Source organism: Anser brachyrhynchus, assembly GCF_964034855.1.
Source record: "Anser brachyrhynchus genome assembly, chromosome: 14".
Lineage (NCBI taxonomy): Eukaryota > Metazoa > Chordata > Aves > Anseriformes > Anatidae > Anser > Anser brachyrhynchus.
Window position 1 is genome coordinate 1140481 of NC_137709.1, and position 22009 is coordinate 1162489.

Sequence of the window (22009 nt, forward strand, 5' to 3'; positions counted from 1 at the left end):
CCTGAAGCTGCCGCTGGGTTTTCGCCAGCGAATTCTGGTAATTGTATTACTCTTGCAATATGAAGTCAGCGCAGACTTCCCATTACTAAATTTAAGATCCTCCTCTTTTATACACGTTCCATAGAGAAATAATATTTTGGGCTTGTGTTTGATGGTGTTTATTCGTAGGCAAAACACCAGGGAGATTTCTAACAACACTGTCTCTTCCCAATTAGCTGCAGACCTGTGAGGCATCTAAGAAATGCTTTTATGCTTTGTATAGAGTGTTTGATGGAGGTACTTAATTTAAAATTTTAAGAGTATTACATGTGGCAGGTTATAAATCTGAGAAAGGGGAAAGAGAATAAATAGAGAAACCACGCTGGATGTTTGTTTTTGAAAGTGCTGACTTTAGCAGTGTGAAGATGTTTTTGGTTCAGGCTCAGGAAGGCACTCGGGTAAGAAGCACCACACTGCTGCATCAGGGCAGGATTTTCTTTGGAGAAAGGGAAAATAAAAGCTGTATTTCCAAGAATCTGTGAGGGTAACCTGTTCTAAACAATCTGCAATACAGAAACCTATTTGAGCAAAACCAGGGCTGGACCTGGAGGAGGGAATCGTGCAGCTGGAGCCGGGCAACCCCAGCCATCATGGGCGCAGCTGGGAGCGGGGGGGTGGGTTTAGGGGGGTGGTCCCGAGGTGGGTTCAGGCTGAAGGGCAGGTGGGGGGCAGCTAGGGGGTGTCTCTGGGTAGATGGTGGTGGTCCTGTTTCCTGAAAGCTGGTGCTGTGGCATGTGGAGGTCTGGGGCTGACGGTAAGGGCTCCCTGGGCAGGAGGACCAAGCCTTCTGCTGCCGTGCAGGAGTCTGCCAGGAGTGACTTACAGGGACTTGCTAGCTCCTGGCAGTGTTTAAGTGATGTCCTTATTAAATTTAGAGAAAGGAGAATTGCCTTTCCTGAGATGAAAGGAGACTGGTCAAATAAGAAATCTTCAAGAGCTGGTGCTGAGGATTTCTTTTAGAAAAGAAATGTGTGTAGAAAAACCATGTTCTGCATCTGAGAGAGTCATGTTATCAAATATATATATATATACACACACATACTTTAAAGAGAAAGCTTGTTGCAGTTGTGCTTCAATGATTTCCCCTCACATCATCAAAGGCAATTAGGAGCTTACAGTCCATTCCTTAACATGCTACTTAATTATGAACCAAGATGTTGAGCTAATTAAAGAGTGATTGCAGTTAAATGCCTGATCTGCCTTAGCAATTGAAATGTGTTTTGTTCCTTCTGTAGGGTGGTGGATTACAAATGCAGACACTGTGGCTGCGGGCTGAGAAGGGCCTGGGGCTTACGTTGCTCTTCCTTTGCGGGCAGGAATGCCGTCAGCCTGCACCAGTCACCGCACCGTCCTTCATCCTGGTCTAGCACCACAGGTAGGAAAATGTTTGTGATTTGTAAAGGGGGGCTTCCTATTTTAGGTTACGAAAAGCCTCTGTAGCTCCCTGCCCCATGGTACCCCCCCACCCGGAGGCTACCAGCCCTCACCCCATTGTCACCTGTGATTTGTTTTAAACCCCTCCGAGCTTTTAAGCCCAAATGCAGTGAATGGCTCTTAAAGTACCTACACATTTCATGAAAGTGCTCAGTATTTATTTTGTTAACCTTTTCTATACGTTTCTCAACCAAATAATTACAATGGTGGTCAAGTCTATTCTATCACAGAAGATGGTACTGAAGGTTTGTCAGTTGATTTGTATTTGTTTTTTTTCTCACCTTATTGTTGCATCTTTACTTTGGAAAGGAATTTCTGAAGGCGTTTTTGATGCTCTAGGAGTAGAGGAAGGGAATGTGATGTTTCTGTAGGAGCAGGTGGGGAGAAGGCTGTGTAATGTGCTTCAGGTAACTATAAGCTGTAAGACCTTCACCCCGCAGGCTCTTCCACGTAAGTCGTAACTTTATTGCTTCAAGTAAACAAAGCTAATAACGAAAGATAATAATACCAAAAAAAAAAAATGCTTGGGACCAGCTGGAAAGCGAAGGCTTACTGTTGGTCGAACACAACACAGCCATCACGACACACGTGGCCAGGCCGGGCCTACCTGAGCGGTGTGGGTAGCAGGCCACTGATCGCGGTGCCGTCTCGTGCACTGCAAATACAGAGCTGTAACAGTCTAGGAAATAATATTTTGTTATAACATACCTAAATACAAGCATAAGAGGGTATTTCTCTACAAGATAATACAGTTAAGTGCTGCCTAAATTGGGGAACCATTTTGGGAAAAGGTTAGAGAAATTCTTCTGTTCTTGTGGAGATGTTTTCCAAAGATGAAGACCATCCTACGTTTCCACTGGTGTAGCTATATTAATGAAGGGTACGAAAAGTTACGGACCCTTGGAGATGTAAGTGAGCCTCTGTTGTAGAAGCAGCTATTAGTAATAGCCTCTCCAGGAGAATTTATTTTATGTTTTAGAAGTGGTTTTACATACCCGTGTGAGGTGCTGCTATGGAGTTATATTTGCATCCATGTGGGATGTCTTCTGTTCTTAAAAATGCTGACATTTCCATGGCTCCAAAATGTTCAGCGTAGATGGAAACTCAGTTTCAAAAGCTGATGTGAATTAATGCTGTGATATGACCAAACATTTGCCTGCTACAGAAGGCGTAATGTTTTACCCAGGCTGCTAGGAACATACTTCAAAAAGGGCACAGATGCAGTTATTGGACATTAAAATCGAGCAAGAAGTTACTAAGAGAAAATCCAGCTGAGGGAGCCCACAAAGCTGCTTCTGTCAGGGGTAAAGAAATAAAAATAATAAAAACCTCAACATTTAATCGTTCCCCAACCATGAAACTGGCACTTTTCACTGATAGCACTGAACTGTGATTCTCGCTGCTTCTTCAGAAAAGAAAAAACATGCCCAGTATGACAGTCTGCCTGCTCTAGTAAAAAACATTTGTTGTTCAGATGATCTAGTTAATACGGAGCGGTTAATTGTCTGACCATTAAATTACTTGGCTTCTACTTAATCCCCACTGAGGACTAATTTTAAATTCAATTAGCACAGAATTTAAAGGAATATGGTTGAGGGATTGTGGAAGGCTACAGAGATATGAAATCGTGCTTGGTAAGATGAAGCCAGGAAAGGGAAGCTTTTAATCTCGATTTCAAGGTGTTGAACCAGGAAAAACTCCAACAGAGAAATGAGATTCCCTTTGAATGCATGAACACAAATGAGATTCCTTTATGGTAATGCACTGTGATTTCTTAATATATTTCAAACAAACTATTAATTAGCCAGAATTAGGATCAATCAATAAAATACTCAGGAATTAAAGGTCATGGGATGTATCTGTAAGTTCACACATTGAAGTCTTAGCCAGTACCTGAAGAATCCAAAGTGTCTCAATGCCACTTCCACCATTTTCACTCAACCACAAGCAAGACCAGAGAGAAATCTTACTAGCTGGCCTGATTTTCAGATGAATTTTGCAACTGCAATAAATTTAGGCAAGCGCTCAGTTCAGAGACTGACGGTTCGTTTTACTACACACAAACACAGCCGCTTTTATTTTAAATTGCTGAGAGGTTTATGGAGGTGGAGCATAGATTTGTAAGGCAAGATTTGGCTCAGGCTGATCTTGCTTGGGAAAATTTTCATCAGTACCACCATGAAGCTCCCTCTGCTCCTAGCATGCCTGCCTTGATTGCAGCAATGATAATAGCATTTAGATACTCGTTCTACCATTGCAAAATAAATATAGACTTCTTTTCTGAGTGATGTTTATTTTATAAAGCTGTTCTCATTGGTAGAGTAGCAGATGAACTAGCCCTCCTTCAGATTTTGAATTGTGTGCCAGACTTCTAACAAAGTCACTGAAGCAATGTAGGGAGAGGACTATTATGTGCTAAACGACAAATGCATTATTTATAGAGAGATCACATACTGAAGGTGTAATGCTTTCCCTGAAAAGACACGTGTAAGTCAGTACTCTGGGGTCCACTGGTGGCAAAAGCTCATTCTGGAAGCCGTGTGAAGAGCTGCATTGCTCCTGCGCAGCAGCTCCTTAAAGAGACTTTGCGCACCGTGGGTCCGACTTTTGTCGGATTTTCCAAGACTCTCAAAAGCTTCAGGGGCTTAGCTGGATGTGGAATTCAGTGGGGATTTGGCTTTTTTTTTTCTTTATTTCAAATTGCAATCTTTTGGCTGGTTATTCCTGTTATCCTGTTCTCAGGAGGTCAACGCTCATCATTTAGAGAGTTCTGGAAATGTGCTCAGGGCATTGAATTCCCTCTCTGGCTTCCCAGTATGCAGATCTGTAGGCACCGGTGGGCAACAGAGATCACTGCAGTGATGCATCCACCCCGTGAGCACCAGCCATGCCCCGGCTTCCCTTCATTTGCGTTATTTATTTATTTTTAAACACTTTTATCACACTTGCACGTTACTCTCAGAAGCACACAACCAAAGGCAGAAGTATGTCTCTGAGCTGCTGTTTGCTGGTTTGGTTTGGGTGATGCTGTGGTTTCCTTGAGGAAGGAAGCAGGATGCTTTCTCTCTATGCTTCTAGTGGGTTCGCAGCTGAAAAACAGAGACGTTTCGTTAAAGGAGCCAGTGTACAGCACCCAGAATATTGATCTGCCTAAATACTGAAATGGTACAAAGGAGCTCATCAGGTAGATTTGGGTATACAGATTCACGTCGCTTACGTGCTCCTCTTGTGTGACTTTATTAACACTTTGAGATAAGTTTTGGTGTAGATCAAGGAATTGCTCAGAGACATCTGCGCCTGAATGTACAAATAGCTCTCCTCCTGCCTGCAGTCTCGGCATCCGTCTGGATCCCAACTTGGGTAGCGGTAGCAGCGGTCGGGGGAAAGCCTGTTGTGCCGACGGGATGTTCCCATCCGTCGCTCCATGGGCCGAGGCCCCTGCAATCGGGGGGGGCGTGATTTTCTTGTGTGCTTCAAATCTTCATCTTTTTGTAAACCAAATGTCACGATGCGTGCGCTGCTCCTTCCTGTTGGAAAACTCCCAGTGGGCACGTGTCATTTTCACAGCTTTGTTCTCTGTAGTTTCTCTCCTTTCCATATTACTTTAATTGTCCACTTCTTGTTTGTTTTGATGTCTGTGTACAATTTTGGGAGCTCCTGGGGAACTCTTGCAAATAGAATTCTTAAAAAACAACAACAACAAAAAGTTTATATATAAACAACAACAAAAAAAGGCCCAGCAAAATAACTAAAATTAAACTTAAAACTTTTTAAAGGATGCCGGTTTTATTTTCCTTCATTTCTCTGGCACAAATCCACTCAGAAACAGTGCTTGCCAACTCATCTTAATTTTGGATAATTACATTTTTGCAATTTCTAATTTGCTAATCTATAGTAATTTTCTTGTGATTTTTAAAAGGCAGAAGGGGGAGTAAGGAAGGCTGATTTGTGATCAGAGTTCTCCCTTCTATAATTAACTACATCTAAAAAACCATAATTGATGCTTATATAGCTTCCCAATAGCATCTCTTGAATTGGAACACGCAGCATTGTATACTGCGCTTTCTGCTCTGAAAAGATTGATTTGCAAGCCACTATCAATCTGTTGCTAAGCAGTTAGTGACGGCACACAGTGAAGTCCTCAAGGACAATACAGAACAGCCAGAATGTTTTTCTCAGTATCAAACCTTTTTTCCCCGTCTCCTGAAATATTGCATCAGTTGCTCCTTAATCAAAGTATAAAAAATGTTGTCAAGGCGATGCCACATTTGGAGCCACAGATCACAGCAGACAAACCTGTGCTGGGAACTGCAAATTTTAGGACTTTCACAGTAGGCAGCAGAGGTGTAATGTGTTTTTGTTGTCACTGCTGTCTTCGTTTTATACTCAGCTGATTCTTTTTTTTTTTTTTACTCATTTAAGTAGGGTTAGTAGAACAGCAGAAGAGCCGTTAAAGTTGGTTTTCTTTAGATAAAGCTGGTGAACTTGGCTTCACTCATCTTTTTTGGCTGAGAAGCAAAAGCAGCTGTCGGAAGAGCTGGTCTTTCATGTTGTGAGACAAGGCATTGCTAAAAAAAAAAAAAAAAGTCTGCCAGAGATGCAGAATGACGCAGGGCTTCGTATCTATGCCAGAAACCTCTGGAGTGGACAGGAGCAATGTGTGCATCAATCTTGCATCTTGCCTGTGTTTATCTTGAGAGTCTGTATAGAGCAGCAATACACGTTTTAAACTTAGCCCAGAAATCAAATATTCTTTCACAAGCCTGCTGATTCTGTTAAGACCATGGGGGAGAGAGACAGCATGTGTATCTCTGCCTCTAAGGCAGAAGAGAAGCCTCCCTTGCAAAGGGAGGAAGGACGGGGGGAGGATGACCAATGAAGCCATTAATTTGTATGTATTTTATTTATGTAAAGATGCAGATAGAAAACCAATTTTTAAAACCACATTCTAAACAATTATTTTAGAAAATGAACAGAATGCTAAACTCTCTGCTTGTCCAGCTTGCCTGTTTTACTTTGTAATGAGATTTTAATAAAAAGGCAGAGAAGAATGCCAGCTGAGCTGGCACAGCTGACATTTTGATAACCTCGTCAATAATACAGTTATGTTATTGGCTTTAAGCAGCTGCAGAACTTTTCCTTATTGTTTAGCTGTCTGTTCATTCTATTCCTGTCTTGTTGATAACAGTAAAAAAGATGAGTAACAGTGGCAAATCAATAGAAAAGCATGTTTCTTCTATATGACCATGAACCTAACTCTGCAAATTACATCTTAAAACTCCAGGTTCTTTATTTGATCATAAATAGATATGCAGGAAGAAGGGAGGAAAAAAAAAATAAAAAATGTTTAGTTGTTGGCTTAGGGCTTTATGAATGTATTCCTTCCCAGGTTTTCTCTCTTCCAAATTAAGTTAAATTATATTAAAAACAAAGCACAATATTTATTTCAAGTGAGGGGCAAGATTTTAGGCATATTTTGGACAAGTGGCCGCTCGGTGAGCTGACATCAGTGTTCTCCTTGTGGTGGCCCATGAGACCTTGCTGCTATTGCATGAGGTTGTGCTACCGTTTGAAAGGTGAGAGAATTTCTGTTCTGGCTGGGTCCTGAAAAGGGAGGTGAAAGTGAGGTTAAAATGAAGAGAGAGAAGGTAACAGGGCTATGTGCAGGGTAGATGCCAGCAGGTGATGCTCTGGGTGCAGCTCTTCAGCGCACCTGGGAGACTGAGGCAGGCAAGGAGGGTGGGAATTGTGAAACTTCAAGCAAAGTCTTTAAATAGAGCTGAAGAAATAGTGACTCTTAGTTGGCGACTGAGCAGAATAAGGACAAAAACAACAACAAAAAGCCAGCAATGACTTCTCGCCTGTTCCCCGGAGAGGCAGAGCAGGCGGGGCGCTGCTCCTGGTGCCTGCCTGCATCCATGCGGAGCTGGGGGTGTCGCCTTCTTGCATGCGAGCTGCTTCGTAATCCATGCACCAAACCTGCAGCGAAAAGTAATATGACTGCAAATGTCAAAACCAAATAGAATTTAAGAAAACAAATGGTACTGTCAACATCATCTCTATCAGAAAGGGGCATAGGAGGCCAGGGCTGGGGACGCAGCTCTGCTTTGCTTCTGACTTGGGTTTCTTTGTATCTGCAGAGCCTGAGATAACATGGGGTCGAATGGCACGAAATGAAAGCGGTGTCTGTCCATCCGTCCTCTCTGTGCCCAGACAGCCTCCCCCAGAGGCTGCTCTCTAGCACGGGGGCTCCCCTCTAAATCCACTTGGCACAGGCGCCTGGTTCCTCAGTTGGGACCTGAGCCCCTTGGGATTTCCCCATTGGTGCATTTGGGTCAGGTCACCCAAACCAGCACTTTGTCGTGGGATTTTGTGTGCTAAGGTTTTTCTCAGAAAGTTTGAACTGTAAGCCGGGGAGGTGATGAGCATGGCTTTGCCTATCAAGCGTAGCGAGGTGCCTGTGCTCCAGGCTCCCCGGGGTGGTGCTGAGGCAGATCCTGGTGGCTGAGCGCAGTGCGGGGAGGCCTTTGGGTTGCACCGGGGCCTCTCAGGCTTCCGAGGTCCTCAAATTTAAAACAATGTTTAGAAATCTAGAGGCAACATCAGGAATGAACAAGAAAAATAATGCAAGGTCTGGCACACGCTTTAATAGGCTTTTCAGGAATGAAAGCGTAAGACCCACCAATAGCTGGAAGCTGGAGCTGGCAAAAGCAAATGAGGTAAAACAGATTTTATGTGTTGCTTTAGAAAACGTGTGACTTGCCACTAGGCCAATTTCCTTCTAGGAAAGGTAGCCAGGAGCCAGCCGGGCTGTGCTGAGCAGCGAGATCTCCTTGCTCCACGCTGCGCCGTGTTGGACGTTAAGCCCCGTGCAGTTAGGAACAAAGGAAACTCTGTTTATAAAGCTGGTTCTTGGGCAAACTGTGTGTGCCAGGTTCCTGCTCTCAGCCCAGGCTGATGCACAGCGTGTCTGCGGGATGGGGAAGGTGCCTCTGGGGCCAGCCGCGGCTCTTGGAGGTGGCAGAGGTTGGCAGAGGAGCGCCCGTGTGCTCGCCCTGATGAGCCCTCCTGCCTGACTGACAATTTCTTGCCACTTAAGGAACTAAGCTTCCTAATGCACCAGCTGGAAACTGATTGATTTCTGAGAAGAGCAGATAATCAGAATGCATCTCCAAAAGAGAATAATCTTTCAGCTTATCCTTGGAAGATTTTTTTTTATGGGTTCTATGTAATTAGAAACTGAAAATAATAGTAGCAAAAGGCTTTGTACATAAGTAGACACGCTTGGCTTCAAAAACACATTTGAATAAGACTAAGAAGAGACTAAACAGACTAAAAAACATGCACCTTGTATTGAAGAAGACCAGAATGTACCCAATGGGAGAAAGAATTCAGCTGCACCAACCTACAGTGCTGGACCCATAGAAATTTAACAATTTGGAAAGTGTCTTCTGTTCTCTAACCTATGAAACTCAAGCTCTGCTGTTCTAATTTTACCAATTTACTTTAATTTCCTTCTCCTGTAATACTGGGATATTCATTTTTCCCCTTTTTATTTTGCTGGATTCATTCTGAGCATTTTTCCACTGATATTTAATACTTGCTGTTCAGACTGTAACAGCTATGCTTGTAGGTGAAAAAAACTCATGTTGTGTTGCCAAAAGAAGAAATATAAGCCAAACTGCTTGTGTTAATATTTGCATTTGCAAGTACTGACTTTTCTCCAGTACTAGACCCTCTCTAGTAGTAAAAGGACCCGAGAAATATGTTTGCTGGTTAGAGGGAAGGATGCAAAAAATATTCATGGAAAATACCTCTTATTCAGTAATGTTTTCAAAATATATAGAGTACTTGGAAGTGTCAGCTGTCTGCTTAGCAGCTAGAAAATATTATGCTATGGTCCTGTCCCCTAGAACAATTTCCTATTTGCTCTAACTGCTGCGTTCAGGCTTTAAGGAGCGGTAACCCAACTCCGTAACGGCTGGGCTGCTGTGGGCCACGCCGTGTTGGCTGGGTTTGGCTTTTTGTCTCTAACCCCTGTAACGGTGAGATGAGCTTCAGTGCCTTTGCCAGCTGCCTCGTGTTTGAATGTGGCAGAAAGTGGCCTTCAGTTCAAAGACTGCCTGTTACTCCCTTTTCTGGACTTGGAAGCTCTGACCTTCCGCTGGAGGATGACACAGGGCTCACTTTTGCTTTCAGCTCTTCCCTCAAGAAGAAATCCGTTTCACCACGTGTACACACTTGCTCCCACTTTCTTTGGGGGAGATTTTCTGACTGGGGGAATGCTGGAGGGAGCGTGCCCTGGTGCACAGAGGGATGTGGGAGGGGGCACCCAGATGGAGCTCCAAGGGGACCTGCCACAAAACCATGCCTGTAGGAGCAAAACCCTGTGTAGGAGCGTTTTTGTTGTTCTAACTGTGACTGCTTTGGGGCAAACAAAGGTGCTGCTGTGGTGCACCACGAGTCCCACGGGACACCTCCACCTCCCGCACCCTGAGGAGAGCACTGGGCGCTGTGGGTGCTGCCGGGGAGGGCTGGGCTGCTCCTGGTTCCCCTTCCCCTGGGAAGAGACAGAAGCCAAGCAGCCCTTGGCAGTGTCTGGGGGCTCAAACAGACGGGAGGGGAGCTGTGGGGGCATCGCAGAGCGAAACCTGCCCGGATGGAAGATGGCTGAGTACAGTTTATTGCATCCTGAGGACAAGGAGTACTTAATCTGCCTCTTCTGGGGTTAGGCCTGGACTGGGCAGGGCTCTGCCGCCCCTTTGGATCCCCCCAATGCCGCTCCCGCTTTGGAAGCCCGGCAGGGGGTGCCCGGGCCCGGCAGGGGGTGCCCGGGCCCGGCAGGGGGTGCCCGGGCCCGGCAGGCGGCGCCGCGGAGCGCTCGGAGGCCGCTCGGGGGGGGCCGGGCCGGGCCGGGCCGTGGCGGGGGCACCCACGGCCCCGGAGCGGAGCCTCAGCAGCTGGGGGGGCCCCACCGCACCCCTCCGACTGCAGCGGGGCCGAGAAACCCCGCTAACCCGGGAGCAAGGAGCCTCTGCTACGGGTGCTCGTTGTCCTTTAGGCCTCTTCCTGCGCGAAGCTTTCTGGCTCCGCAGCAAATAGTCTGGCGTAAACAAAAGCGCAGAGGCATGCGGCGTTCGTTAGAAACAAGGCAAGATGTTTCCCGAGCTGGCCCTGAAGCCCTCGCAATTTGCCCCAAGTGTTTATCGTTGGGACTGGTAACAATAATTATTGCACGGTTTGATGAAGTCCACACTGTTTTTTTAAAAAAAATGTAATTTATGTGACAAACGTTCCTCTTGTTGCTAGTCTTGCGCTCTGTCACAATGCGAGGAAGAGACTTGCAGGGTGAAGTTGTGCTCTGAATCGCGTTGATTTAGCGATTAGTGTCATGTTCGTCTTGAATCTTGTAATTTCTGCTCATTAACCTGAAAACGTTCTTGCAATTTTCTTCTCCTAGACTGCTTTGAAAGTACCAGCGCAGATTCTGTTCTGTGTCTGAGCGCGTGAGAGCAACTGTCTCCAGCAAGGCACTAAACAATAGGGAGATAGTCTGAGAAGCACTAAATAATACTTAAATCATTACATTTTATCATTTGTTTAAATCCTTGATTTAAATAGTATTTGTCTGTTTTACTTCAACTGTTTGAAGATTTGGACTAGATCACTATATATATATATATTAAAAAAAAACCTTCAACTCTCTCTGCAGTGCCTAATTGTTGTAGTTAGTAAATAAATCATGTGGTCCCAATTCTGATCTCATTTGCTGTAGTTATACCCTGGCTCACTTCCACTGACTGTAAGGAAATTGATTTCTATTTTACAGTACTTTGCACAGCCCATTGCACGCTGCACCATCTGTGTGCACTTGCTTGCACCCTGTCATGCTAATGTAGACTCATTTTAGGACTGAGACCAGCAGATCAGAGAGAAATGATAGCAGCGAAACGCTCTCCACGCAGCCCTGCCGGGTTAGGCGGAGATCTGGGGGAACGGTTGCGGGGTTCGGCGGTGCCGTCTCGGCCTCACAGCCCCCAGCCTGGAGCCGTGCCCGTTCTCCCAAGCAGATATCAAGCATCGTTTGATTCCCATGTTCAGTTTTGAGTTGTGTTTTTTTTTGTCATTGGGTTGATTTTATATTTTTTTTTAATCCAGAGGCTATCCTCATTATACCTGTGCTGTGTCTATCAGCGTTCTTGGTTCCATGCACATCCCCCTGTCATCCTCTAAAATTAGCTGTGGCACAGAGAGGTTTGTGGTCGGCATCATCTCCTCTCTACTGGAGCTCTTTGCTGGCGAATACCATGACAAGGCTGTTTTGGGGAGCTGCAGGTGGGGTTCCACCAAAGTGCTGGTGGAAATGCCGAAAAGGGCTGCCCGCAGTCACTGCTGGATGCCGTTGCTGTGTCGTCGTTCTGTGTCCTGAACTCGCACAGGAAATGTCCAGCGGCTCTTGAGACCCTGTGTGCTAGTGAAGGCCAGCCCAAGGCACTATTCCCTTTTCAGTTTGGATGTTTTATACCCCACACAAGGGACGGAAAGGGCAATGTTCCTAAAATTGTACCCCCAAAAGCCAGTTGACAGGCCCTCACAGCCAGGCAGGGGAAATGTGCCCTGTAGCTTGGGGTGCTGCGGCTCCGGGAGGCAGTGAGGGGCAGGGGTGAGAGCAGGAGGAGTTCGTCTGGAGAAAGGGGGGAGCTCAGGGGCAAAACCTCTGCCTCCGGATACAGGGCTGACCTTGCTGACTTTGCTCTCGCTGAGTTGGAGAGCTATCTCAAAATTCCTTTGCTCTCCTTTCCCAGACCCCTTTCCTCGAGCCAGGTTATAAACTCATCTGCCCAAACAGTAACCTAATAAGCTACAGGATATTCCGGAATGTGAAATCTATTTCTCTCATGTGCTAATTGTGCTCTAAACAGCAGTTTGCCTCTCTGGACTCTCTCATATCTTGCGTGAGCATTGGCAACAGTCATGTCACTCCTTTGCTCTTTGCAGTGAGCATCTGTACGTTTTTTTTCTAATGGAACAGTTTCTTACAAATTATATATTTTATGCAGGCCCCTTTTAATATAATCAAGCTCTCTATTCGAGAAAGCAAATCTGATGAAACATCCCATTTCAGTGAGGGCAATTTAGGCTAGACATCAGGAAAACCTAGCTAATGATTAAAATAGTGAGGCACTGCTATAGGCTGCCAGGAGAGCTTAAGGAAACTCCATCATGGGAAGTCTTTAAGAATAAGTTTGGCAGATATTATCAGGAATGATTTAGCTATAATTGATCCTGACTTGGAGCAAGAGAAGGGACTGGACGATTTCTTCTTTTCTTGTTTTGTATGTTTTCCAAAAAATTTTTTTTAGGTTGAATTTAAATGGTTCAGTGTTACCAAATGTTCCCTCCCCTCTTTCTAAGGGAATTTTTCACTAAATTTCAACTGAATGTGCAAATAGTTGAGCACACTTTGTAATTTATATCACACGTCAAGGTCTAAGCCTCTTGAGGATGTGGCTCCACCTCCCTAAATATTTAAATATTTTTCCTTCTCTTTCCTGTTGCTTAATTTTGTTGTATAGCTCGCAGCTACTCTGAGTTGCCATTTCTCCGCTGATGCCAAAATCTAGCAATTATACTGAAAGGAGCAGAGCTGCAGCCACCTTGCACATCAAGGCTGAGCCAAGCCTTTTATTTCCACAAATAAGAGCTAGAAAGAGTTTTAAGCAAATATTATTCAACTGAACTTAAAGGAAGAGCTGAGCATTCAGAAAATGACTCATTGTGCGGGCGAAGAGCATGCACTGCCTTGAAATGTTGTCTTGAGGGCTGTTTTATTAAATACACGAGTGAACTGACTAACAGCAAAACTGATGCAGAATGCTGATGGTGTCTTTGACCTTTAAAACCTTTATGAAATTTGCAATTTGCTCATTTTCTAATTAAAATAAATAATAAAAAAAGAAATAATATTAGTCATCCTTTACATATGCTTCTCCATACTCAGTGACCAGATATATACACAGATTTTAATGATCGGAATCGGCATTTTAGTATTGTGCGTTAAGGTGCGTTACGCTGCATCCAAAAGACACTGCAAAATGTTCAGATTGCTCCCTGTCTCTCTTGCTGCAGTGACGGACAGCAGAGACACAGCAATCTTAAAAAACTGCTTTTCACACTTAAAATGCATATGCACAGGCACTTTGAGTATTCAGAATAATCAAATAACCCCAAATCAGAAGAAGCCTTGTGCACCTGATTTTAAACATATTTATCATTCCTTTCAGATGTTTATGTGGGCTCCTTTTGGGTGTTGCTGTTCAGAATCCAAATGGGTTTCCCCTGAGAGCAGGGACAAACGCTCACAAAGCCTCCGTCGCCCTTTTGTCGGTGTCCTGCCGTCACCCGCCCGCTGCCTGTGGCAGACGCAGGGCACTGAGCTGTCCAGCAGCCCGGCAGCTCCCCGGGAGCGCTGCCCGGCTGGCACAGAGCTGCTCATTAGCAGCGCCTCGTCGGTGGAGGGGAAGCTGGTGGTCACGGACGGCTGCCAGCTCCGAGGGCTGAACCCATCCCTGGTGGGAGGCCAACGTCTGACGCGAGATGAGGTGGGCTCGGTGTATGCGTGGAGCTGGGAAACTTTGGACGTGATCTGTTTAAAGGAGATTGCGATGCCGTGGATAAGGGTTCTGTCTGCGGTGGATATGCGGCTGGCCAGAAGGTGGCCGTTGGGCGGCACAAGGTAGCCCTGCTCAGTGATGGCTTTGCAAGCCTAAGAAAATATCCAGTGAAACCTGCAATGCCGCACCAGTTAATATTTCCTGATAGGGATGGGCCAAAGCTTGAGTTACTTTCCAAATCCCTGTGACTTTGCAGGTTGGAATTAAAATAGAATATTTATGCAAACCACACAACTGATTTTGGCTTTAGGATGTAGAAAGCTTGCCTGATGAGCTTTTGCCAAATAAAACCACCCTGGGTTGTATTTCACGGCAGCTTTTCCAGGCGAGGATACTTTTCAGAAAATGAAATCCATTGACCTTGGCCAGGCCAAGAAATGAGGGAGGAGTGCGTAAAGGTTATAACCATGTAACTTTAAAAACATCTAAATCAAGTCCTCTGTAAGTTCACCAAATCCAGCATAGCTCTTTCTGTGACCCTCGTGGACATTGAGCCAAGGTCCCGTGCGCGCAGCAGAGCTCCCTTCCCACCTACGAGCAACCTCGCAGTCCTGGAGGTCTGCAGAACACCTGAGCAGTTAGTTTTGCACAGGAAGCATTGCTACCTTCTCACCTTTTTTTCAGTGACAGGCAATGTCCAGTAAGTTATTGCCGTCCCTGTATTGCCATGGGGAGCAGGAGGACCGGTGCAAAATAGGCCTGGTACTTACAAGATCAGATTTTCAAAAAAGCTTGGGCTCCACTGAGTTCTGTGGTTACCCAGCTACGTTCAGACCCCGGTTTTCTCCGTTTGGTTAACTACATAGGTTACACATGGGGGTCTATGCAGAGAAGAACCTAAGTTCGGGATGAGGAAACAGCTCTCCATTTCTAATTCAAGTCTTTTATGCAGTATTTCTGGCCAAATCCACCGAAGCAAGGCACTGAAGTGCTTCAGCCACCTGGCTGCAGACCTTTTGGTGAAGGCAAACAGACATTGAGAAGAAACACAGCCATTTCCCTGGTGATCCAACCCCTGAGAAAGCTACAGAATCAGCATCTCCCAATATTCTCTACTCATTATTTATGTGCAAGTAGCTCGCACCACCGCCTGCTCTGTGAACATCTGCATCCTTGCACAGGCAGCGGAGGTGCTCGGAGAGCTGAGGTTTCGCACAGAAGGCATTGGGCACGTTGCCCAGCCACTCTTCTCTATGGCTTCTTGCTTGCTATAAATGGCTTTTAAAGACACCGGAAAGAAGCGGCCGTGTTTCTTCTGAATGCCTGTTGGCCTTTGAACTGGAAACACAAGTAGAAGATGTCTGCTGCCGGGTCACTAAGGTAGCGTTCGGCTCTTCTTGTGGGAAAGCACGGGAGGTGCTGCTCTGTAAAGCTTGGTAGCCATGCATTAAATGTTTCTCAGAATTTAGCTTCAGCTAGTTTCAATCTTTCCAGCTACAAAAAATCTTTAAACATTAAAAAAAAAAAAAAAAAAACTTTATTGCCCCTTATTTTTCCTGAGACTCCTCTCCAGAATGTCTCCTTTTGCCCATGCCTCAAGGTAAAAGGCTCACGAGGAAAGGGCAAGAAGTGACCTGGAGCTGATGACGTGTCGGGACGTTGCGTCTCGTGACATGGATGTGCTAGGACTTTGGCATCACGGAATAGAAAAAGGCAGTCAGATATGGTGAAAGAAATGATGAAACCAGATGTAAGGTTGATTGAAACCACTTCTTCTGATTCCTGCTTTTAATGTATTTCTCGGTCCCGGTATTTCATTCCTGTATATTTTCCCCCTGGAATTCATTATGCTCTGTATGTGACATCTCAGCGAGCAGCTGTGGAAATGATCATGTGGTCATTGAAAGCGGTAGCCCTGGGTGAGAAATGGGCAATAAGAACAAAGAAAGTATTATGGCACAGTTGTTTATTCTCATATACATCTTATTAGTGCTGAGGAAAGGGATGAAACCCTACAGACCCTGAGATAACTTGGGTTGGACGGGACCTCAGAGGTCTCCGGTCCGCCCTCCTGCCCTGCTGGGTCTCCTTGCTCAGGGACTTGCCCAAAGCCAGTCCTTACCTGCAGCGGCGGGGAGCTGGTGCCAGCTCTTTGAGACAGCCACGGTCTTTCTTTGCAGGCTGAAGACGCCTCTGCAAAATGGAAGTTTTTAATCACCAACCTGTCTGGAAATAGTTTCCATCCCCTCCAGCTGTAAAGATATTTCATGAATGACTAAATTTTCTTATATGCTGGAGATATCTGTCAATTTCTGCCATGCTTAGCAAATGTGTGACTTTCTTTCCATAAGCCCCACGCTAAAGCTTAGCAAAACAAGTGTTTGCCTTTCCCCCTGTGTGCAGGGATTCAGCGACCTGCTCCCCTGGCCAGGTGCTTGCAGGGGACCAACGGGAAGCCTTGGAAAAGTGCTGAGCCGCTTAATCCTTCCTCACCTGCTAGGGACTGAGCTCCACAGCTAGGCAGCATCCCGCTGAAGCTTGCTCTTATATGGCTTAGCTTGGCTGAAGGCTTCGTGAGCCTGAGCAAGGTTTGGGTTTGTGATCATATCCAAAACTGGAGATCTTTTGCCAGGGCTTTGCTATGAAAATTGCTCACAGCTCCATTGACTGGCTCTGCTGCCTCTGCAGCATCAATTCTATCCCTGGCTGACACCTTTGATTTTGGAAGTTGCCTCCATTTTCCAGAGAAAAGTATGTACATTAGCTATTTTTGGATAGCGTATATTTAATCTACTGCAAGAAAGGGAGCGATTCACTTGTTCCTTATTTTCAGAGCCATTACATTTCTCTTGGTGACAGCTCCAAGGAACAGAAATCCTTAACTTGTTTAATGTCTTCATTTGGGTGATTGAAAGACATCTAACCAAAAATCCACTTCTGCACTAGTGTGTGGAAAGTAGCGTGCACCTTCTTGGTAAAGGTGCTTTTCTTTCATTCTAGGTGAAAGGGAATGCTAAAAAAAAAAAACAGGTTTTGAATGGTTCTTGTGTCTGCTTGGAAGACGAATGAAAATACTACTGTCTGCTCATCATTTTCTCTGGTCATTCTTTTATTTTATGTTTAGCTGAGAATAAACTGTGGACTTTGCACCATGTAAAGTGTATTTAGGATCTTTGCTCAAGTGAAAAATGAGTTGTCATCTGTGCCAGTATTGGAGTGTACAGGGAGAAATCTGGGACAGTCGCAGGGGCTGCCAACGGAAATAACTGATGGAAGATTTGACTGTGCTTAATTGAAAACACACAAAGCAGAGGCATATATTGCGAGCTCCTTGTGATGGAAAAGTGACAGAAAGTAAGCGGTGACTTCAGAGGGGCCGAAGCTCGTGGCCAGGGCCTTCTCCAGCCTGCCTGCAGACTCTCTCTCTACACGTGTACCGGGGAGAGCCGGGCTGCTCGTGAGGCGCAGAGATGCTCCCCGCTGCTAGGAGCTGGAGGGGCCTCTTTCTTACATCAGAAAATACAAACCTCGCTGGAGCATTCCCAGCTCAGTAATGCACCGCTCAACAGCAACTGCCCTGAAGTCCCGACCTGTTTGCAGATTTGCATAAAACACAAAATAAAGATACAAAAGTGTACCAGCGGCTGCCCTTGCAGCGCAGGCCGGGCTGTGCAGGTTGGTGCAGCGTCTGCACCGCGGCTGCTGGCCGCAGGAACCCGGGGGGTCCTCAGGGGGCATCTGGGGGCTCCGGAGGGCAGGAGTGCTGCCGAGGTGGGAGCAGCGGCAGTCGAGATCTGGGTTTGGGGCCAAGGTAAATAACGAGCTGAAACAAGGTAAAGAACACAGGGTCATGCCACTGGGGCGGCGTTAAAACAGTGTCTCTCTTGCGTGTTGGTACTGTTGAAGTAGCTCTAATGAGGAGACTGACGGCCGAGGCACAGGCCAATGCTGTTTGGTCTGGTACAAATTAAGCCATTTGCTCATCTATAGTACACGCTCATACATGTGGAAGAAAGGCTGCAGTGTTTAGTCAACAGTTTTTTGTTGGCTTTTTTTTTTTTTTTTTTTTGGTTAAAGCCAGCTTTTTCAGCCGGTTGAGAAGCCACGAGAAGTTTGCAGGAGCTCTTGCATTGTGCTCTGAGGAGCGCAGCCTCACCTGTGGCTCGGTACCTCTGGTCCCACAAGCGGTGCCCTTGGGTCCCTCTGTGCCAGCGGTCCCCTGAGGGTGGGGAGGGAGCACGGGGCGGCCCCTGTAGCTGCCCTGCTACCTGCTGCTGCCCCGATGCCCTCAGCAAAACTCCCCCTCCTCGTCTGGTCCAGGCCCTCTGCTAAGCACCAAAAAGAGCAGCCTCGTCCTTCAACTCCGCTACCTGATGGCCGCCTGAAGGACTTCTTCAGAGCCATTTCTGCTGCCCGCCTGCCGAGGCACGAGCCTCGCGTCGTGCTCAGCCCACGGGGCTCCTGCGGGCTCCTTTGCTTTGCTCTGCTCCCTCTTCTCCAGGCCTTGGCACCAGGGTGAGACGTCCTCGGGTATGGCTGCATGGAAAGGTCACCGCGCTGCAGCAGTAATTGTTTGAGAGCTTTGGCACCTAGCGCTGCTTCTTGGTGGAATCATTAGCGACAGGATGGAAAAACACACCGAGAGGTGTTTTATCTTCCCTTAGGAAGTGACACTTTATTCAAAACCATACTGTGATGAGGAGGCATAGGAGAGAGCACCGCTGCCATTTGGGGAGGGAAGCGAGGAGGTGTTGAATAATGTGCGGATTTCTGTACCCACCTGCAATCGGCAATAGGGAGTGGAGAGCATTGATGAAGTACAATTCTCTTCATGAGGTCTTTCTTTCCAAACTAAAAGGCTGCTGGAAGGGTCGGCACTACTCTGTTCCTTCCAAAATTCAACGCGTTGGGACGAATGGGAAGTGTGGGGGTGCGGAGCAACCCCAGTGAGCAAGGTTTGTAGCCTGGGCACCAAACCTGCTGGGTGGACCCAAAGAAAGATGGATGCAATGATTCTCGGGCAGATAGCAGGGCCTGGGTTTGCTTTTTCCTCTGAATCCTTTTCTTTCTCTCTGTCTCTCACACGTAGACACAGGCACGCAGAAGCACGGTTCTCCAGTTTTCTAATTTACTCTAAATCAATCTGATCAAATAGAAACACCAAAATGAAAGAAAACTGACATTACTCGCTCTGGTCTTTACCAGCCCTTCTGTATAACATGCACCCAAGGCTTGTGCAACAAGGCGAGCACATCTGTTATTAGAAACAGCTCCCAGTGGGAAATGCGTGCTGCGTGTTCCCTATGGTTACCCACAACCAGAGCTGTAACACGAAACACTTCGGGCCGGAGGAACAATTCATTACCCCACAGTCACAGGGAACACCGGGCAGGTTTTGAAGGCTGACAGCAGCCCACCGCCTGCGCCGCTGGTCTGGGCCTGGCCCTCGTGCAGGGCCCTGGCGGTGGGTGCCGAATGCCCGCGGCTCCTGAAGCCCCCACCGAACGCGAGGGGCTCCCCTCTGCTGGAGCCCCGAGGTGCAGGACCACCACTTCAGCGGGGTTTGCACCAGCGCGGTGTTGCAGGAAATCGATGGGATTGCTCCGGTGGTAGCTCAGATCGGTGCGCCTGCGCTCAGCGAGAAGCGCAGCAGGCCGCTCCGTCCTGCCGCGGTGGCGAGAGCTGCCTGAGGTGCTCGGGGTCTGCCTGGCCTCCCCTCCCAGCCGTCCGCCCCTGCTGCTCTCCGTAAATCCCAGCGCTGTACGAACCCTTTTAATTACCTTCTTTCAGTGTGCTGTGAGGCGAGACAACAAATACTTTGATCTAGAATTCGGTCTCATAAGCCGTGCTCCCAAAGCTGCTCACCTCTAGTGTTGTAAATGTTTTAGCATGACGCTAGGTCGGGGCATCTCTGGGCTCTAGGGCCATGCGTAGGGGTTGAAACATGAACATAAGCCTCGTTTACAGTGGTTAGAGCCCACTCTGGGCTTTATGTCACAGGAGAGTGATGCCAGGCAGAAGAATTTTTCTTTCCCAAGGAACGATCCTGAAATTTCAGAGGAAGTAGAAATGTAATGGTTTCAGTTTTGTCATTTCCTTTAAAATCTACAACGTATATGGTCAACTTGTGCCAAAGCTCAACAAGCACCATGCAGTGCTGTAAAAACACTCATAAAGGGCCAGCACGGCTGGGACTGGAGAGCTGCCCCCACCCCCCCCCACCCCACAGCTGGAAGGGAGAGTAAATTTGGGCTGGTTTTGGTTACCTGACTTTGCCAAGGCTTATTTACAGTTGCACCAGAGTGGTGGTAATGAGGTTGGAACAGATCCCTGCCTGAAAGCTACATGTGACAATATGTGCTTCTAATTTCTGCTTTGTTCAGAAGCCATGGACAGTCTACATGGCCATCCTAATCTTTAAGTGCAGAATTTTAATAAATTTTAGTAGAAAAACAGGCTGTATTTTAAACATGGGTAATCTACACAGAAAACAAGAAACGTGACTTTTGTTTGTCTCCTCTTTCAGCTCTTAGCAACAATTATTTCTAGAAACACAAATTAATTTACCGTACTAGATCTCACCACAGTCAAGAAGTGAAATCACTTTGTATGGAAATGCTAAAAGACAGGCTTTTAGCAAGAATTGTCTGGATTATTCAAGTCCAGCCTCCATACAGGACTTGAAGATGACAGTAATGCAGTTCTTCATTCCTGTTCATTGGCCATTTGCAAGAGTTATTTATCCAGGGAAACAAAATGAAGCAGCTTCTGCAGCCTCAGTCATCAATGATCTGTCTTCAGGGAACTGCTGGAATTTGCACAGAAAGGTCAAATAAATAGCATAAACATCTTCCAGTCTCTAACCTTACTTGATTAAAAAGGAACAAATACTAATTAGTGATATTAATTAGTCATATCAATCTCAAGTGAGTCCAATGGAAAACATTAAAGTCTAAGTTAAAGGCTTTCCTACCAGAGTAGGGAACTGTTTATTTTCCTTATAAAATAAAGTGGCTCCTCGGATTCGCCATCCGCATTTACTGGGAGTAGGAGCTGTTTGTAAATCCCCACAGGCGTTGCTGGCCGCCTTTGGGCGTTGCTTTCTCGAGAGTTTGAACTGGCACTTCTGGGCAGCCCTCTGAATATGGTGAGTTCCTGCAGGTATCTTCTGCAGTAGCCCAGCTTTCTTCGGGCAGTGAGATTACAGGTGGTGGGCCCGCCGCTGAGTGTCCCGGAGTGCTCGGCCTGGTAAGGAATGTTGTGCGATGTGCAGCTTGCTTTGGAGTTACCCCCGGTGTCCAAGCGGAGAATGATGGATCTCCAATTTCCCTGTCTCTCGCCAAGCCCTTGTCCACTTCTAATGCTTTCCCATGCCTATTTTATTAGCAAATACATTTTTCATATCTTTGCTGGAAACTGTATTAACAAATTACTACTTTGTCATTTTTGACATTGTGCAATTATTATTTTATAGGAAAAGTCATTCCAATTGTCCAGGCTGTTCAGTATTCTCAAATACATGCTTAGCTCCGTTCCTGTGTAGCATAGCATGCGAGCTGTGCGATTACAGTGCTTCCATGACAAAGCCTTTCTTAAAGTGCTTTCCTGAGGCGATGTTTGTATGATTATTATTCTTTAGTCATTACAAGCCTCTTTTCTGATAGTGAAAGCAAACCACAAGATGGCTGTCCGTACATTGCGTGTTTAACCACAAATGGCCACTCTTGTGCTGAGGTGTGCTCTGGAGCAGCTGGAAAAAAATAATTCATTTATTCCTTCAGGAGATAAAGGTTCAGTTAAGCAGTTTGTCATCATTTTTATCACACTTATACAATGTGAGCATCTATAATAGTAAGTACATCTGGAACGATATGTACGTGTGTGAAAACTGTTCAAAAAATAGTAGAAAAAAATTGCAGAGG

General features: G+C 46.2%; 1 long non-coding RNA gene across 1 annotated transcript; it reads left to right on the forward strand.

Annotated features, from left to right (window-relative positions):
- Nucleotides 1-672: 672 nt before the first annotated feature.
- Nucleotides 673-14798, forward strand: LOC308177697. Its single transcript, XR_013939349.1, has 3 exons — nucleotides 673-793; nucleotides 1275-1414; nucleotides 8259-14798. It is a non-coding gene; the product is annotated as an uncharacterized lncRNA (long non-coding RNA).
- Nucleotides 14799-22009: the final 7211 nt, after the last annotated feature.